Source organism: Thermobia domestica, chromosome 10 (genome assembly GCF_964235325.1).
Source record: "Thermobia domestica chromosome 10, izTheDome1.hap1.1, whole genome shotgun sequence".
Taxonomy (NCBI): Eukaryota; Metazoa; Arthropoda; class Insecta; order Zygentoma; family Lepismatidae; genus Thermobia; species Thermobia domestica.
The window spans coordinates 257741898-257756259 of record NC_137463.1 but is presented as its reverse complement, the minus strand read 5'-3'; positions in this window follow the sequence as shown (position 1 = coordinate 257756259).

Below are 14362 nucleotides of genomic sequence, written 5' to 3'. Positions count from 1 at the left end.
AAAATTCTTAGCTCCAAAATGAATTTTCCAAATACCTTCTCTTAGAGAAAATCAAACTGAATTCTTAGTTCCGTTAAAATGTAAAGAAGTATAGGCTACTAATATCTTTCAATCCTCTATGTACCCTTTGAAGTAAAATTTCTCAAAATCCGTCTAACTCATTTTCAACGTAGGTTTATGAAAAATATTTTTCTTCAAACTTTCAAGTTCTTATGCCTAAGGGTTTCGGGGATATGATTACGAATGAATAAATATACAATATTCTAATTTTATATTCATATTTGTTTTTGTACTTTAAAGTCTCTCTCAAATATTCTTGATTACGTATTTCTTTAACGAAGTCGGAAATTATTATATTTTACGAATTGTCCCATTTCTTCCTCTTAGGAGTGGATTTTCTATAAAACGCCGAAACTCAACTCTTTCTTTATCTTATTTTTAAAAATCATTCAATTTAACGTCCCACGTTATGCCGTTTACGCTAAGGGAGACGATGATTAAAGCAAGTGAACGATTATGAAAGAATTGATGGAATGAGAAAGTGGGAGGAAACATGAACGCCTCAGAGAACCTAAGGACACAGTATTGTCTACCACAAACGTACTTGACCGGAGATCGAACCAGGGTTCCTACGCACCAGAGGTAAGCGCTTTACCACAGAGCCATCGCGCTCCTCTCTCTTATTTTAAAAGAAGGGTTTATGTACCGAGATCATGAAAAAATACTATTTGTTCTATTACAGGAGATGCTGCATCTTGAAGACCTAGCTGATTTCAAATGGCCATTTCTAAGGAAGATGATTATTCTCATATTTGGGGCTTAGTCAACTTTCTAGCAACACCGAGTGCATGGGTTTTCTCGGAGTTCTCCCGTTCCTTCCCACTTTCATCATTCCACCATTTCATTAATTTCTCATCATCACCGTCTCCTTTGGTCCACACGCTATAACCGTGGCACATAAAACTTAAAGACTTCAGCTTCCTAACTTTAGAGATCCGTGAGATGCTTTATTCTTAAGAGTCTTCATCCCGGCGAAATTAAAATACCGCTAATTTTGCAGTAATTATGTGATATCTTCAAATAGATAAAAGATAATCGAAATGTGGAACAAGAGCGCCCTAGACAATATTATTTTACATGAGAAACCGTTATCACGACTCACTTATCGGCTTTCGATTTCGAGCCATTTGGAAAATCGGCATTTATTTTCGCGTTTCTAAACAGCTGAAAACGGAAAGTCTCTAGGTGACTTGTGAAAACTGTACCTCACGCAAAATAATATCGTCTAGGGCGCTCTTGTACCATATTTCAATTATCTTTTATCTATTTGAAGATATCACATAATTACTGTAAAATTAGCGGTATTTTAATTTCGCCAGGATGAAAACTCTTAAGGAAAATTTTGAAGCCCCTTTTTAACATACCCCTTGGGTACTTATTTATAAAAATTCTTTCTTTTCAGTTGTTTTTGTGTCGAAAGGAGTATTTGTCCAGGTCTTATGTATATTGCTGTTATAGTTTGACCTAAGCATCGAGAGTTAGCAGCTGAGTCGCTTTAGTCTTTGGCAGAGGCGGATCTACAAGGTAAAAACTGGGGGGGGGGGGGCAAGTAGAAGCTAGACTATGATAGGTATATCATGATTTTACTATAAACTATTAAAAATATATAAATAATAGCTTAAATTATTTTTGTTACTTAAAAAACTGGGCGACCTAGGACCCCCTGATCCCGGGTTAGATCCGCCACTGGTCTTTTTAAGTTGAACCTGATTTTAAGATGATTTGTTTATTACATTAATCACTATGTTTAATAGATGTTGCAATTACCATATGGTACTTAGGTTTGTGCATCTAACTCTTCCTTATAGGTTAAGATGAAATTAAGATTTGCATACACACTATTTATTTTTCACGGTTTGTTAGTTAAAAAGAAAAAGAAAAAAAGATAGATCAGGGGTACCAACTGTTGTACACACACACACTTATGAAATAATACCATCTCTTTTTATCTCCGCCTCTTTCCCTTCACTTCTTGATTGGAAGCGAACCACCCTTCCGCAACGGTCGCCGCATGCCCTTGCAGCTGCTCCTGCTACGGGCTGAAGGGGCGTCAAAGCAGAGGGGGAGAAAAGAGGGGGTAATATACAAACACACAACCACATTATAGTTCTTCCGTACTATTCCTCTTTGGATCATTTTGAAGGCGAAGTTCAGCCTCGAGTTAATATTGATTTGGGCAGTAAATGCATCGATTAACAATATGTACGAATCAGCTTTTTTTTTTTTTTAAATTAAGATTTTGAGTTTTGCGTTGCAAATTGCGTAACAAATTTAAATTTGCATCGCACTCTCGGCAGTCAAGGAAAACATTATTATTATTATTACTATTATTATTATTATTATTATTATTATTATTATTATTATTATTATTATTATTATTATTATTATTATTATTACAGTAAAACCTGTCTTCAACGGACCCTTTATTAAACGGAAAACTGTCTTAAACGGAAATATTTCACGGTCCCATGAATTTTCGAGAACAAAACGTGTAAAAAGTCGCTTCATTAAGTGGAAACTGTGTTACGCGGACAACGGAAAGAAAAATAAACATTTAACGGAAAATTCTGAGTTCCGGACTACAGCGTTTAAAAGATGTTTAGACATTTTGTGAGATATATACATTACACTGTCTGCGATAAAATGCTAGTTCTTTTGTTAAATATTTCTGGACAGTGTTTACCTTCCCCAACCACTACTCATGTTCACCCCCACAAAATGTCCTTAATCCCCGCAACTTAATCAAAAATCATACGGAATGTCCGAAAGAAGAAAACGAGATAGAGGAAGAAGAGGAATACGATACCGAGTTCGAAGAAGAGTGTAGAATAAATACATATCAAGATGCTCTCAGAAGTTTAAAGGAACTGAAAAATTTGTCTTACGGAAAAATGATTCTGATTCACTTAGTATAATTTCTCAGGCTAAAGTGTATGCGGAAAGTCACGCAGCCAAGGAGCAATGTACACAGGAAACCCTGCTTGGCTATTAGAAAAATAAAGAAAACGTGTGCATAGTATATTTTGTATTCATTTTAATTTTTTGTGTATTTATTCGTAGAAGAAAGAAGTACTGTAATCGAACAATGTACGTACAGCAATATATTTTCTCAGTATGCCCCTTTATAAGCATGTATTTTTTTAAAAGAGGAAAGGTTTACCTCCACTAAGCGGAAACCTGACTTTAACGGAAATTTTTGCAAGTCCCGCTCGATTCCGCTAAAGACAGGTTTCGCTGTATTATTATTATTATTATTATTATTATTATTATTATTATTATTATTATTATTATTATTATTATTATTATTATTATTATTATTATTATTATTATTTAATACGAGTGAAATCAAATATAAATAAAATAAAATGTTTGTGTGCATGTGTGTGTGTGACTTGGGAACCAGACGAGTGGACCGAGAGTTACCAAATTTTGGTCACGGGTACTTTGGTCCAGGTCCCAGACCAAGACGAAGTGTTTTCTTCAAAATTCGAATCAGTGTCTAAGGAGGGGAGCCTTTACTAGTACATGTAGAAGTAGTAGAAAGTGACCTACATAATATGTAGGTCACTTTCTACTACTTCTACATGTACTAATATATTATATTAGTGTATTTACTGTATATCGAGGAGAAAAAATATCAAATACTCGTACTACTAGGTTAATCATTACCAAATTTGATCAGAGTATAGAGAATCGAAAGTTGCGGTTCGAGTTCTTTTCTGAAGCTAATATTCAAACCGGAAGTAGTAGAAATTAACGACTTCTGGTTTTAATGTTGATCATTATAGATAAAAGACTATAATGTGTATAGAGAACCGGTTTTATGTAATCGATTAAGCCTCCCAAGGACATACCATATCTCCATCCTTAAGGGGCCCATAGACGATCCACGGTTTGTGCAAATACTCGGCCATACACAGTTCAACTGTTTGCACAAACTTCAATTCAATTTTTAGTCTGATCGCGTAAAGATGTCCACTGAAGCGGCTTGTTTAGCGATAGTAATTGCTTGTGCTTTGGAAGCGAAAAGGCTCGTGAAACCAAGAAGGAAGAAGAGGGTTTGGATGAAAGAATGGTCCTAGAAACGGTCTAGTTTAGTCACCAAAATTTAGTAGCCGACCTTGAGATAAGTTCGACTGTGGAATTATTTACGAATGGATTCAACTATATTTGCTGAAATATTGGAAATGGTTACACCTCTTATGCGACAACAGGATACAAATATGAGATATCTCCCGAGCAGAGGTTGTTTGCCACTTTGCGTTATCTTGGGGTGGAAACACGTGCGAGGAATTAAAGTTGAAACAACCGTTGAACCCCAGACGCTTGGACAAATTATTATAGAAACATGTGAGGCAACATTTTTCAGATTCCTGTTTTTATAAACTTCACACTTTAATTTTCATAGTTCAGGTAAATTTCGGTAAAATTCAGTAAATTCTCGACAGAATTCTGGAATTCTGTTCATTGACGCCACAGCGCAAGAAGTAAGCGTCTGTACACTAGGCCTCCTACTCGGAAATAAACCTCGTGTTTGCATAAACATTCCCATACACGGTCCACGTGATTGCGCAAACATCATGTTCGTGTAAACAATTTTCGAACGAGTTCGATGTGAAAAATGTTTGCACAAACGTTTGCGATAACCGTTCATACAGCACCATACACTATCAAACTGTTTGCACAAACAGCTTTGTTTGCACAAACCGTGGACCGTGTATGGGCTCTATTAAGGGTCTTCACTACAGTGAAATTAAATTACCGCTAATTTTAGAGTTTTTCTGTAATATGTTCAAAACAAATAAAAATATTCGAAAAGCAGAAACGTAGTGAACTAGACAATACGATTTTGCATGTGATACCGTTATCACAACTCATCTATTTGCTTTCGATTTGCAACTGTAGATAGATTTAGCATTTTTTGAGGGTTCTGTGAATAGTGACATACCGAAAGCAGATTGGTGAATTGTGGTAAAGGTATCACATGCAAAATCGTATTGTCTATTTCGCTACGTTTCTGCTTTTCGAATATTTTTATTTGTTTTGAAGATATTACAGAAAATCTCTAAAATTAGCGGTAATTTAATTTCACTGTAGTGAAGACTCTTAACTAAATTGAAAGTGGTTTAAATATACTACAACTTCCAGCTTGATCTACATAGAGCAAAAATGTTAACAGATAACGAGAAGCAATTTTCTGGAATGGATTTAGGATTCTAACAATAGGTATACCTTCTCTCTTAAGCTTCTTTTCAAACCGGAAGTGGCAAAAAATCAACCACTTCCGGTTTTAAACAGTGATCGCTATAGAGCAAAAATGGTAATAGATAAAGAAAGTGCTTTCTTAAAATCAATTAAGCGTGCTAAGAATACATTTCATTTCGATCCTTAACTCTCTACTAAAACCGAAAGTGGTATAAATATATCACCAGTTCCGGTTTTAGTATCGATCTACGTAGTGTGATAAACCTTGCAGCTATCTTTCAGTGCAATGTTTGACACACAAAGAATCAAACAAAAAGTGTATATATATATATATATATATATATATATATATATATATATATATATATATATATATATATATATATATACACACTTTTTGTTTGATTGTTTGATTTGTTTTATAGTGAAAAGGTAATGATGAGAGGAGAGGAGTAGCCTCAAACGTACTTCCTGTGTGTACGACGACGTTTCGTCTCTGGGTTTTACCGAGTCACTAGGTCATTTCGAGTCATGGGTCACACTGGGTTTGTTAGGGTCAATCCTGATCATGAATTTATCCAGGTCACACTCGGTCTGTCCACGTTTATACCGAGTCATGAGTCTGTCCGTGTCAGATCGGGTCACTGTGGGCCATGGGTTTGTCCGAGTCACTGCCTCTGAGCTCTTCGAGTCACGGGTCACGAACTTCGTGACCCATTCTATCACTGCATAGGAAACCACGTACTCTGTCTTATTTACCTCCACGCTAAATCTTTTTTTATAGTTTGCACATCAGCTTGATATTCCTTTTTGTAAACTTTAAGTGTAATGCTACGCATACTTAGAGGTAGTTGTTTGTAGTTGCGAGAAGGCCCTGCCTTTTCCATTTATTTACAGTGAAAAAAAAGAGAACACAAACAAAATTTCCTTTCATCATATAAATGACTGATTATGTTGTGATGTCCCCTTTCATAACCTCCTCTGCCGCCCGTGTCCAGGGTGTTAGAATCTAATTGCTTCCGAAACCACATTCAACGCATCTCCTCTTCTTACAACAATCATTCATCCTGTTCTACAACAACGAATCACTTCATTGTCGTTTTATTTTCGTTCTTATTGTTTCTCGGGAAGGGAAAGCGGTTCCCCTACCTCCCTTTGAACCACATTCAAATGCACATCACAGACAGAGCAACTACTTTTTAACTAAATTGATTTGGCATTAGCATATAATAAACTAGCATTTTCCCTTCGTATCTCTATCTATTCTACAATGGACACGAGCATTGGTTTGTGAGTTGAATTCTTATAACATGTATTTTAAAGTAATTTAAAAGGGTAAATTCGAGTTGCTTTTACTTTCGAATTTTATTGATGTATTTTTATGCTAAAGTAATTTCTTGTATCGCCGGCTGCCAGATAATAATTTTTCGTTTCAGTACTTCTAAGCTAAATTTCCAACTGAAATTACGATTTAAGCACATAGATCCGAGTATTTACCATTGTAATGGGTACAATAGAACTTGATTATCTGGGTCAGGCTTGCCAACCATGCGAAAATTTATCAGTTAAGCCTCAATGCTATATACACCAGGGTTTCTCAACTTGGGAGTCGCGACCCCTATGGAGTCGAGAGAGAGTTTCATGGGTCGCGAAGATAAGTGGAAGAGATAAATATAATTATAATCTAATACCGGAAAATATTTTTAAATATTATTTTGAATTGTGTTCTGATAGGTATATTTTTATTTTTATATATACTGTTAAGACCAATAAAAATAGGTGTACTAACGAGGAAACGGTCTTAAGTGAAAACAATCGATTTGGCTGGGGTCCGGATATGTGTTACGGGAGATCAAAGTAAGAGACACGTATTTTGGCGTTTGGGCCCATAACCAAAAATTTCCGAAATACGGGGTTCCAAAGTGCCCCTACATGCTATAACTAGGAAGCGAATGACGTTACTTGTACACAACCGATTTCGCTGGTGTCCGGATATGTGTTACGGGAGATGAAAGTAGGAGACACGTATTTTGGCGTTTGGGCCCATACGCAGAAATTTCCGAAATATGGGCCCCCAAAGTGCCCCTACATGCTATAACTAAGAAGCGAATGACGTTACTTGTACACAACCGATTTGGCTGGGGTCCGGATATGTGTTACGGGAGATCAAAGTAGTAGACACGTATTTTTGCGTTTGGGCCCATACGCAGAAATTTCCCAAATACGGGGCCCCAAAGTGCCCCTACATGCTATAACAAGGAAGCGAATGACGTTAATTGTACACAACCGATTTGGCTGGGGTCCGGATATGTGTTACGGGAGACCAAATTAGGAGACACGTATTTTGGCTTTTTTTGTCCATACGCAGAAATTTCCGAAATACGGGGTCCCAAATTTGCCCTTCATGCTATAAGTAGGAAGCAAATTACGTTACTGGTACGGAATGTTGGCTTGGCTTGGAATAAGATGTTAATATATATGCAAAAGTATGTGACTTGTGTTTGTTGTTAGGTCCAACAAAAAGGAATGTCGAATATACATGGTCCCATATTGCTAGATTTTCAATAAGGCCATGAAGTTGGCATATGTGGTACCCATGCTATTCTGAACAAATGTTCAGCTGGCACGAGCCGTCGAGGGTGGATCTCCTGACCACGAGGGTGTCAACGGAGTAAAAGAATGTTTGCGATTTTCGCCTGTATTTCTATGGCTAGGATATGTGGAAACTGGGCGGATCACTTTTGTTCAAGAGAGTGAACATTAATATTTAATCGATGCGGCGTGTGATGCCCCAAAACCGGGCAGTGTGGCGGAAGAAAAGTTTGCCGGCCTGTCAGGTTCGGTCGAAAAAAGAACTACATATCTTCGACTTGGGCTTATAATGGCCATATTCGGACCCCAGCGAAATCGGTTGTGTACAAGTAACGTCATTCGCTTTCTAGTTATAGCATGGAGGGTCATTTTGGGGCCCCGTATTTCGGAAATCTCTGCGTATGGGCCCAAACGCCAAACTGCGTGTCTACTACTTTGATCTCCCGTAACAAACATCCGGACCTCAGCCAAATCGGTTGTGTACAAGTAACGTCATTCGCTTCCTAGTTAAGGCACGTAGGGGCATTTTGGGGTCCCGTATTTCGGAAATTTCTGCGTGTAGACCCAAACGCCAAAATACGTGTCTACTACTTTGATCTCCCGTAACACATATCCGGACCCCAGCCAAATCGGTTGTGTATAAGTAACGTCATTCGCTTCCTAGTTATAGCATGTAGGGGCACTTTGGGGCCCCGTATTTGGAAAATGTCTGCATATGGGCCCAAACGCCAAAATATGGGTCCCCTAATTTCGTCTCGCGTAACACATATCCAGACCCCAGCCAAATCGGTTGTGTACAAGTAACGTCATTCCCTTCCTAGTTATAGCATGTAGGGGCACTTTGGGGCCCCGAATTTCGGAAATTTCTGCGTACGGGACCAAACGGCAAAATACGTGTCTCCTACTTTGATCTCCCGTAGCACATATCCGGACCCCAGCCAAATCGGTTGTGTACAAGTAACGTCATTCGCTTCCTAGTTATAGCATGTAGGGGCACTTTGGGGCCCCGTATTTCGGAAATTTCTACGTGTAGACCCAAACGCCAAAATACGTGTCTCCTACTTTGATCTCCCGTAACACACATCCGGACCCCAGCGAAATCGGTTGTGTACAAGTAACGTCATTCGCTTCCTAGTTATAGCATGTAGGGGCACTTTGGGGCCCCGTATTTCGGAAATTTCTGCGTGTAGACCCAAACGCCAAAATACGTGTCTACTACTTTGATCTCCCGTAACACATATCCGGACCCCAGCCAAATCGGTTGTGTATAAGTAACGTCATTCGCTTCCTAGTTATAGCATGTAGGGGCACTTTGGGGCCCCGTATTTGGAAAATTTCTGCATATGGGCCCAAACGCCAAAATACGTGTCGCCTAATTTCGTCTCGCGTAACACATATCCGGACCCCAGCCAAATCGGTTGTTTACTCTTGAGACCGTTTCCTCGTAAGCATTTTCAACAGGTGCAGAGTTGTTTAAAAATCAATTAAAATGAAAGAAGTACGATATGAAACTAATGAGAACTGCATATTGAAATACCAGAGAAATACAAATGCAACAAAACCTGTATATTGAAATGCAATTAAAATTGAAAGCTAATGAGATACCTGAGCATGTAATGGTGTGATTTCACTAGTGCAGCAATGTCGGTTTCAATCTTCGTGATGCTCATTATCAAGTTATTTTCAACTGATAAGTGATTTCTTGTCTTTGTTTTAATGCTTGCTGCGGAAGAAAAACTACTTTCGCACAGGTACGATGTAACAAATGGAATTATTAGTTTTAAAGGAACAGATACTATCAGGATATTCTTTCCTCCTTTTGACCCAGAACTTGTCCAAGTCTTCGCTACAGAAAACCAGTTGCAAGGACTTGTCACACGATAATTTTTTAATTAAAATTAGAAATCACTTTATTTTTTTTATCATATGACCCAAAGTTAAGGGAGTTAAGAATTAAGTTTAAAAATTTTTCAAACGCCTTCACTTTGAAACAGTACTACGAATCGGATTCGATATTTGTAATTTAAATGAACTGATCAAATTAGATTGTAATCTATTCGCTTTTAGGAAAGTTACTGTATCTAATTCTACTATTATAGAAATAGATGGATATCGTGAGACAAGGGCGCCGATTTCTATGTAAATTTGGGGGGGGGGGGTCATTCAGATGCAGAAGGTATATATATGAAGATTTTAAGACAAATTGCACTCAAATTATGCCAAATATTGCACTGAGAAAAAAATTGTAGGTGGCGTACTTAAAAAGATAGGTTACATGCGTAATTCCTGTAGTTTTTAGACAACGTACAGCAGACGTATAACTGAAAACGCATATTTTATATTACTTTCTGTATAAGTGTTCCATCTATACGTACTTTCTGTATGAAACAATGTAGGTGGTCAGGATCTCACATACAAATTGATGTATATAGCATATAGCCGACGAAGGTAACGTAAGTATATGTATGTGTTATACGGAAAACTGTTAGATGTCAGACATCCTATAACGGCATGATGTAGTCTAACATCTAACGGTAGTGCCTATGTAGCATACGGATAAAGTATGCTCCGTACTGATTTCTATAGTAAGCAAGAGGATACTGTATATTTGTACAATATACCGCTGTCCGGAGAACGGATTTTTCTCTGTGTGTATATTTATAAATACAATAGGGGCCAACATGAGCTTGGGGGGGGGGGGGCGGGCCCCCTCGGTCCCCCAGCATCGGCGCCCTTGTCGTCAGATTTCCGCAATAGCTATATTAAAAATCCCAAGCTTATTACAAACCAGAAATTATAAGGCAGTCGCTGGCAAGAGGATATATTAAACTGAATGTCATTATAGGAATTAGATTAAAAACCACTGCTATATACGATAATACCCTTGCGATAATAGTTGAATATACGATAATTTTGGAACGACCTATTTTTTGTTTTTGTTTGCAGTTCTTAAATGTACAATTAAATTGTAAATGTGCAATAAAACAAATACACTGAAGTTTCTAACAGTCATTCCCGCTTAAACAAATCAATAACGATTTAAAAATTAGCAAATGGGAACCTTGCACACATTCTTTAAATTCAACTAGCCACGTTCACGAGGGTGGGGAATGTTGTTCATGGTAGAGTTAATAAGGATAAAAATAAATAGCTATTATAGTGACGCAGATTTGGAGTTCAAAGCTGAAGATTACTAGATAAATTTATTATATATTATTGCCATTATTAGCAATACAGTATTATGCTCATTTCTACAGTTATCACGTGCATAACAAAAATGTTTTTTGTAATATATGATAAGACGAAAATCGATAATTTTGTTCTCTGAGGTTCGCAATTCTGATCTCAGTCATACATTAGTAAGGTATTTTATTCGGGGGCGCGGCACAAGTCGTAAACGGCACAAGACCTAAAAATCATTTCCCGGAACAAGTTAAATGCCACTAGTCCTAAACGGCATAAGACCTAAACGACACATGACCTAAAAGTCATTTCGCGACACAAGTCCTAAACCGCATAAGACCTAAACAGCACATGTCTTACAAATCCTTTCGCGGCACAAGTCCTAAGCAGCATTAGACCTAATAATCTCTTGTGGCGCTACCATCGAGTCCATGCTAAGAATACTATCAATCTGTTAGTCAAAGTTTTAGATATACTGTTTTATATTATAAAATCAGATTCTACCTTAGTTCTTTTAAGGAGTTTGTATAAGTAAATATTCTATAGTTCTGAAATAAAAAATAAATAAATAATAGAGCCTATTGTCCTTACTTGCTCTTTGCATGATAGCCTTTGTATGGTTACAGAATTTAAACTGCCTATTAAATGTGATTCCCACACTGTTAAAAATACTTCCTTAAGTTTGAAACTCTCATTAATGAGAAATGAAGAAAAGTAGATGAGGTTGTATAAAGCGAAACGAGAAAATATACTGTTACTTTCCTTATAAATGGGAGTTTACAAATCTCATTTCTAAGAAAATATTGTCTCGGTGTACAGAGAAGAAATGGTTTCTCAAATTTAAGAAATTATTTTTAACAGTGCAGATCCTTCATAATGTCTGTTTCTTTCTACTTCCATACCATTGACCTGGTATTTGTAACATAATGTTGTGTTTTAATTATATACGTCATAAATTTTGTTTGTTTGTACTGATTTGAAGTAAATTATTTCTACACATTGTATTTATTGTATTGAACTCTTTTTGTAGCAAAAAAGTTGTCATAATTGTATTTAACCACTCATTACTCGTTACCATTATTAATAATATTTTTAGTATTACTAATATAGCTCCGTTTGAATTAACTATAATAATAATAATAATAATAATAATAATAATAATAATAATAATAATAATAATAATAATAATAATAATAATAATAATAATAATAATAAAATGAGTCTTTAGTTGTTCCCCTTTTTATAATTCCTTTTGCATATTTTGCAATGTTATCCCTAAGTTTACTAGTTTATGAGATATTTGTATAATTACACTTTTGCGTTTCGTTATCGCAAAATAATAACGCAAAAAGAGGGACCGTTGCAAAGTTAAAATCAAAGATTATGTTTCGGACGGCAAATGATGGCTTAACACCCAAAACAAACTCAAGGACCTCCAAATGGGTGTTAGTCTGTTTTATGTTTATTAAACGTGTTTAATAATTACAGCAAATTAAGAATGCTTATAATAGATAGTGTAAGAAAACAGGAAAAGAGTTTTCTGTCCAAATCTCATAAGCTGTGGGAAATTTTAATATTACAGAAATTAACCTCCCTTCAATTGTAATTTTCAAGACGCTGAAACATATATTTTATTACTTTTAGTTAAAAGTTGAAATACCGAGTTTCACGCATCCACCTTAAGCAAATCCTTTCTTTTATATGCCAAGTTTCATTATACTAGCTTCGGAGATTTGCGAGATACACTACTCTTTAAAAAAATCTTACCCCACCCTTTTTAAAAAACGTATTTCCAAAAATTCTTATATCCTTCTTTCGTAAGAAAATGATTTTTTAAAAATTAAAATTTAACGACTCTACTTGTAGTAGAATGCCCAGAAAGTCACTCACCTTTACTCTCTTATATAAGAGTACAGAAGACAAACACAGTCAAACAAATGTACTTCCATGAATAGTTTCCGATTTCTTATGACTAACTTATTCCCACATTTCCCACAAGCTGTGGTTTTAAATTCAGGCATTGTCAAGACCCAGGTTTCAGAAAGGTAACAAACTGGAAATATAATAATAATATATGTATTTATGTACGTGTGTAATATGTATATATTTATTGTCTAATTGAAACTTTCGTAATTTGGTAGAGCGTTCACCTCTGGTGCTTGGGGTCCCGGGTTCGATCCCAGCCCCCGCCAAGTGAACTTTGTGGTGGACAAACACCGTGTGCGTGGGTTTTCTCGGGGTTCTCCCGTTTCCTCCCACTTTCTTCATTCCACCATTTCATTCATTACTCATCATCACCGTCTCCTTTAGCCTAACCGGCATAACCGTGGGACGTAAAACTCAAAAGATTTTCGTAATTTGGAAATACAATTTTGGTTTGCTTTCAATATGAAAAAAGCCTGCTCTCCTTGAAAAGAGGCTACACATCTAAATGACTGTATATTCGTTTTTTTAAACGTACTGTGTTGCATATTAAATTAGTAATTTAGCGCTATTTGTTGATTTTCTTGCTTATACATATCAACTCTATCAAAACACAATGTGAAATATAATAACTGTATTGCATAATAAATGTTCTTTGTTCAGTTTTAAATTTACTGTGTTCTTAATGTATGCAGTCGGTATTTAATGTTCACTTGTGAGTAGGGCTTTTGTCCTATTCTTAATAAAATACACCCCATGGAGTATATATTGCATTTCTGAATGCTAGCTTCGTTTGAGACGACTCTCGAAAAAGATGCTTTTTAAACATTTTTATTTAATTCTTTTATAGGAATTTGTCTTGGGATTTCTGTATATCCATTTGAAAGAAATGAATTTCTTAACCAATTATATAATAAATTAATAGAATGAAATAGGTTATATTATGTAATTCATGTATAACTGTAGAACAGATAATGATAATAATAATTTTAGTAGTACAAATATAGCAATCACCGTTGGAATTAGCTACGTTCGTAACATTATTGCCAACTATAGTACTCGCGCCGAGTCGTGAAGCTTGACCTAGATCTACCGATTTCACCACCCAATAGAATGCGAGGGTGTGTTCCAGTCGTCAACCCCCCACCCATCAAATTTTATCAGTGTCTTCTCTCGCGCTACACGGAAAACATCTCCCGAGAGTACAGCGATGTCGGTTGAGTTGACTTTGAGTTTTACGTCCCGTTCAGCAGCGAGGCTATATGAGACGTGGACCTACTGATTAACGTGGAATCCGAACCACATGAGCTCCCGCCGGGAATCGAACCCGGGTCACCCACGCCAAAGGCGTGTACGCTAACCACTTAGCCACGAAGGAGCTCTACAGCGATGTCGGATT